Source organism: Lissotriton helveticus, chromosome 5_1 (genome assembly GCF_964261635.1).
Source record: "Lissotriton helveticus chromosome 5_1, aLisHel1.1, whole genome shotgun sequence".
Taxonomy (NCBI): domain Eukaryota; kingdom Metazoa; phylum Chordata; class Amphibia; order Caudata; family Salamandridae; genus Lissotriton; species Lissotriton helveticus.
The window spans coordinates 378972745-378979662 of NC_136065.1; positions in this window are offsets into that span (position 1 = coordinate 378972745).

Sequence of the window (6918 nt, forward strand, 5' to 3'; positions counted from 1 at the left end):
GCAAGGTCGGGGCCACCTGTTGCGCAGTCGATATGCAGGGGGTCTGTGCCTTAACTAGAATAACGATTCAGAAAAGGGGGTGGTGATGAACAGAGTGTCTGAATGAAGCAGACCACTCTTACCCAGTCCAAGGATCAGGGCTTGATCCATCACCGTTATTTAGCTCACTGCCCCATCCCAGCTCAGAACCTGGCTATATGCAAATTAGTCTGTCCCTGGCCCAGTGCATCATGGGAACAGGGCAGACCAAACTACCAAGCCAATTCTTCACCAGAAAGGAGACAAGCTTCCGGGGACCGGTTTCTGGCATTTCAGCCGTCGTCGGCCCGGCTTGCTTGAATCCTGATGGAGCAGTGAGCAAGGGACTCATGTCTGAGTATACCCTGCCACACCTATAGTGGCCAAAAACGATTCAGAAAAGGGGGTGGTGATGAACAGAGTGTCTGAATTAAGCAGACCACTCTTACCCAGTCCAAGGATCAGGGCTTGATCCATCACCATTATTTAGCTCACTGCCCCATCCCAGCTCAGAACCTGGCTATATGCAAATTAGTCTGTCCCTGGCCCAGTGCATCATGGGAACAGGGCAGACCAAACTACCAAGCCAATTCTTCACCAGAAAGGAGACAAGCTTCCGGGGACCGGTTTCTGGCATTTCAGCCGTCGTCGGCCCGGCTTGCTTGAATCCTGATGGAGCAGTGAGCAAGGGACTCATGTCTGAGTATACCCTGCCACACCTATAGTGGCCAAAAACGATTCAGAAAAGTGGGTGGTGATGAACAGAGTGTCTGATTTAAGCAGACCACTCTTACCCAGTCCAAGGATCAGGGCTTGATCCATCACCGTTATTTAGCTCACTGCCCCATCCCAGCTCAGAACCTGGCTATATGCAAATTAGTTTTCCCTGGCCCAGTGCATCATGGGAACAGGGCAGACCAAACTACCAAGCCAATTCTTCACCAGAAAGGAGACAAGCTTCCGGGGACCGGTTTCTGGCATTTCAGCCGTCGTCGGCCCGGCTTGCTTGAATCCTGATGGAGCAGTGAGCAAGGGACTCATGTCTGAGTATACTCTGCCACACCTATAGTGGCCAAAAACGATTCAGAAAAGGGGGTGGTGATGAACAGAGTGTCTCAATTAAGCAGACCACTCTTACCCAGTCCAAGTATCAGGGCTTGATCCATCACCGTTATTTAGCTCACTGCCCCATCCCAGCTAAGAACCTGGCTATATGCAAATTAGTCTGTCCCTGGCCCAGTGCATCATGGGAACAGGGCAGACCAAACTACCAAGCCAATTCTTCACCAGAAAGGAGACAAGCTTCCGGGGAAACTAGAATAGCCAGCTGCTTCCTAATCTCGCCAAGCGCTCCCTCATCCGCCTTTTCTGGGGCCCATGGAGCGACGGCCGCGGTCGCCACTACCGGTGGAGGGGGAGGAGCCAACACCACTGACGATGCTCCCGCTCCCCTAACATCCTGTGGTGCAGACCCCTGCGTCAATGCCCACAGGGCGCCTAAGATTTCAACTAGCGCGCCCCCTGTACCAGTACCCCCAGACTGTGAAGGAGGAGGGGCGCTCTCAACCCGTGGGCAATTCGCGCTAGCCGCTTCTGCTATAGCCGGAGCTGGTCCCAATGCTGACAGGGCCCCCCGGATTTCTGTCAAAATAGCCCCCGTCTGGTCTTCTGGTGGGGGTACTACCGGCACACACGGGGGCGCTGCTGTGCGGTACCACGGGCAGCTGTGCTTGAGGTATGGGGGCAGGAACTATCGTAATCACGGGCTCCAGGGGAATGCATGACGGAAGGCCCCCGCTCGATCCCCTATTGATCGCCCCTTTCTTATGTTTGCCCTGGCCGCCCGGCTTCTGTACCCTGGGCTTTTTAATTAAAGGTGGGAAAGCCGCTTTAGGGGAACACCTTGCCTGCGGGGGCGCTCAACATTTACTGGTGTCTCTCCCTCGGGCTCGGAGGGCTGCCCCTCCGCCTCCCCTTCGCTGCTGTCCTCCTTCCTACTGAGCTTTGCCAGCACTAGTTTCAATAGCTACGCGATCTCGGGATCCTTGCCCTTGCGCTTGTGGCTCTAGCCCCTAGCTGGCATGGTTCGCTTGCGTTACGCGCACACTCTGTCTCAGCAACCCCAAGCCCTCGTCCCGCCAAAAAGGGGGGTCGCTCTCGGCACGCCTCAGCCCTCGCAGCCCTCGCAACCCACCAGGTCGAGAGGTGGTGATGCCGGAGCCCACTACCCACGCTCAGGGGTACTGTGGATGGACGCGGGCCCCAGAGACGTCCTCCGCGCCGTGTAAAGGGGAGGGGGGGGGGGGGTGGAAGGGCTAGTTTCCGAGCACCCACACCCGCCCACAGCCAACCGAGCCCCGACACCTCACCTGACGAGCCGGTCGCCGAACGTCTTCGCCGCTCTACCCGAAAATCGACTGCTCCGATCTGAGGAAAATGAAATTTTGCCTGACCAAGATGCCCCTACGTGTACCCTATGTTACATGTATGTGCATGTCACCCATGCATATTTCTCTTAGTGGCTTGAATCACAAGGCCTCTGCAATCACGTCCTGCATTAAGGTGCCTGTCATCAAGTTTCCCAAACGTTAAGCTAACATGAAGGCCCATGTATTTGCATTTGTGCACTTTTAAATAAATATCGTAATGAACCCTTTTTGTGGTTCAGTCTGAGCCACTTTCTGAATTAGGGTTTTCATGACTCCTGACACACTGAAAGCTGCAGTTACGTATCTCTGACCTCGCATACTTCTAGCTCAGCTGAGCAAGGGTTGCCAAGACAGTATATTTTGCTTAACAGTTATCTGCATGCCCGGTGAAAAAGGTAAACAGAACCCGTCCGCGGAAGATAGGGCCTAGCCTCTCTGTCTCCATTGAAGTAAATCACAGTGCTTGCATCCATAGAAAGCTCACAGCCCCCACGCAATGAACGAAGAAATATATGCTTTTTCTGATTCTTAGCGATGAGCAACCTTTGCTTAAGATAATACATCCCCTGACTTAAGATATCAGTTAGTACCAGACGTGCAGGGTCGCCTTGACACTAAAGTTCTCTCTACTAGACTGAAAGTCAGCTCTCCTCCCAGTTACACGTCAATTGCACGTCATGCTCAAATTGCGTGCACAAGTAGGGCAAAGTTCCAGCCTGCCATGTAACTCCTCCTCTATGTAGCCACCCACCTATCACCCACCTGTGACTCATCAAGTGTACACCCTCATGCACGCCCACATGCTCTTATCTCTTTCTTTCATGCTCTGCCTGGAGCGCTCCTCCCTATGTACAAGGAAAAATGTATATATGTGTTGTTCTCTGTAAATAATGTTAGAAGACCCTTCCTGAACCTCAGTGGTGATGGAACAGATTCTCCCTTAACTCGAGTAATTGGAATAAAGCCCTTTTAACTTGGACACCACGGACTCTCTGCCTCTCATTTGATACATGCTAATTGTTAATGCCTAGAAATTATGCCAGGGTAATATTTAATTTACCACATTAATTTGGCGCCCTTACAGGGACATATCCCTTTCCCCACGCGCCGGAGTTGTAGGCCCAGCTTTGCCCCCTTCTACAGCCGTGACGGACTTTAAAGTGTACACGCCATCGGGATTTCCCGTTACTCCCTCAGGCCCAGGAGGAGGACGGACTGTGACCAGGCATCCATACGAGGCGGTGAGGATTGCGGATCGTCTCAACCAGAGCCCGACCTGTGAGAGAGCAAGGTCCGAGGTTTCCAGAGGTCCACCCGTTCCGAGGCGCATGCGTAGACGTAGACGTAGATGCGTAGAAGTCCGAGGCCTTCAAGTTTCAAGTTTTGCTTCTCGGTGAGTACCACTATGGGGAATGCATAAAGTTTCAAGACGGGTTCATTTTATATGAACACGGTCAAGACGGGTCCACGGTAAAACGTGGGCACGGTAAAGACGGGTTCACGTTATTCGTGAAAACGGTAAAGACGGGTTCGTTCACACGAGCACGGTCAAGACGGGTCCACGGTAAAACGTGGGCACGGTAAAGACGTGTCTCATTTTTGAGACCGGTATGGTTGTACTGTATCCCAGTGCATATAGTTTTTCAAGTACATGTTTAGTTCTCTGTATTGGTTTAGATCATGTTTGTTTTAATGTTATGATGTTTTAGTGTGAATGATTGTTGATTGTTTCAGTCTATTTTTGTGTATTGTATTTCCATTGTGTTGGTTTCAACATGCCACTGTTTTCAAAATTGCGTCAGATAGGGACCAGAAAAGGTATACTAGAAGAGTCAGTTAACATCCCGCCTAGAGACACACCTGGTCATTATATGTATAATAAGCATGGATTAGACGCCATCTTGTTTTTAGATTTATGGGTAGACTATACAAAGGACCTGGAGGAAAAGTATAGATGGCCTATCTCAGGAACTTGGGATTCAGAATGCATTATGAGAGTAGAGGAAGCGCTATGGAAAAAGAAATCAAGACCCTCTCAGAAAGATGCCATTGAGTTATGGCGCAAAGAGTCACATAGGAGAACAGAAAAAGAATTGAATAAAGCAGAGAGAACTAAACAAGCAGAGGAAAAAGCCAAAGAAAAAGAACTACGGGAGGAGGGGGAAAGGGTCAAAACAGAACAGACTGTTAGAGAAAGAAACGCCGTCGTTACTGGTATTTATCCCGTCCTGGCTGAAGAACTAGCTAGAGTGACCCCCTCAGAAACACCCAGTAGGTCGCGAACGCCACCACCTGTACCATATAGAGAACGTAGGGTAAAGCCGACAGCATCGGAGGCGTTCATTTCCTCGTATCTAGACGATTCCCTTCCGGACTACGTTAATGCAGGTTTCCCTCCACCCCCACCAGCAGATCAGCTCCAGCAACTTCAGCAGCAGCTAGTAAAAGATGACGTAGGTCCCGGGGCAGTGGGAGGGGTGCCTACTGTAGATGTAGCCATTCCATTTTGTGTATATGATCCAGAACCAGGAAAAGGTTCAATGGTCGTGATTTCACGTAGGCTAAGACAAGCCGTTGCATATCTAGAGACATTACCAGACATGAAAGAACACCTAGATAAAATGTACCGTTTCATTAGAACGGGGGAGGGACCAGATAGTATAGCACAAGCCATGGCACAAAGAAAGGTAGGGGTTAAGAACCATATCCTACGTTTTATTATTAACTGCCTGATCAGGGAACAAGACGAAGGAGACGGAGATGTAAAACAAGGTTTGATAGAATGGAGCGAGCACATAGATGCCGGTAGACATGATAAACAGGGACAGATAGATGCCATGTACAAGAAAATACGAAAGGAAATAATAGAAAGACACAGAAAAGAGTCTGACGAGAAGGGCGAGTCATCAGCGGAAGAGGTAGAGGATCATCAGGATCCGAAAGGCAAGATTAATTATGTAGGAAAAGCGCGACAGTTTGACAGACCCAAGTGCCTTGATTACCGTAAACAAGGGCCAGCTATAAAAGAAAGGTATTCCCTTGAAGCTCTATTCCAGGCTACTGAAAAAGCACTGAAACAATGGATAGGGAGCGAGCGACCTCCCACACAACACGAAATAGAGTTGGCCCGGTCAGCCACCCAGTGGGTGTCCAATTCCAATATATACAGCAGTGATATAGTGGCTCAGACTTTCTTAAGCCTTCCACCTAACGAACAGCGTTTGGCTGGTATTTACATGGTCCAACACTTGATAAGGTTGTATGAGAGTCAATATTCTGATCCTGGTCACTTGCATAAATTACTAGACGACATTTTACTAGACAGATGGACAGGTTTAGGTACCGAATTAATTAATGTTATTCTGGATCAACGACATAAGTACATAGATTCTCTGACTACATGCATGCCCCCAGTCTCACACCACGGTAGACATAACGTACACATAGACAGACAGAACCCCCTACGAGAGGTTCATCCCGTCAGGAATGCGGCCAATGAGTTACAACGGGTGTATGTTTACACCCCCTTAACGAAATTAGAAATCCTAGAAATGAAAAAGATGTTGCCTTGTCATGATAAAGACCCAGGGGGGTTTCACAGAGAATTAAAAGACATCCTCCGCATAGGAGATTATACGTACGCTGACATTCTGAAGTTATTAAAAGTACTGTTACCTGCAGGGATTTATGAAAAGCTTAAGGAAAAAGACTGGGAAGTGGGTGATAAAAAGTTACGTTGGGATGCATTGGAAACAGAAGAAAAAGGCAGGCTCCCTGGAGTTGGTCTTGGGGAAAGAGCTAGAGAACTACCTGAATTCCTGATACAGGTCTTGCCGAGATTATTGATTACTAAAAAGGAAGACTGGGATGCTATTTCAGCATGTAAACAAAAGCAAGACGAGGACACAAGTGATTTCTATTCTAGGTTTGAGAAATGCTTTACTATTAATAGTGGCCTTAAGCCAGGTAGCGAGTCATTTCCACATCTTTTTGTGAGCAAATTAGTTGAGAATTCCTTGCCCCAGATCAAGAATAGAGTACTGAAGGTTGAGAGTACTTGGCAAGCAAACAGCCCTTCACAAATGTTACAGATGTTACAGTATCACCAGAACAGGATTAGAGAAGAGCAGGACCATGAAAAGAGACGCATGAAAGAGACAAAAATGAAAGTGCTGGTTGCCCAGACGGTACCGGCGAATTCAAACAAACATAGCACGACACCTGTCAAGGGGAACTGTAATTATTGCAAACAACCAGGTCACTTTGTAAAGGACTGCACTATTCTGAAACACAATATAGCTACAGGCAAGACAAAAGAACGACAGTACACTCCTAGACAGAATAGCACGCAACAGAACACACAACAAACAGTAGCGAATTTTCCTCCACCACCGCCTGTACAGGGCACACCACAAATGTATCAGTACACACAGTCTGACTATCCTGAGTATCAACAGTTCTCATGAAACAG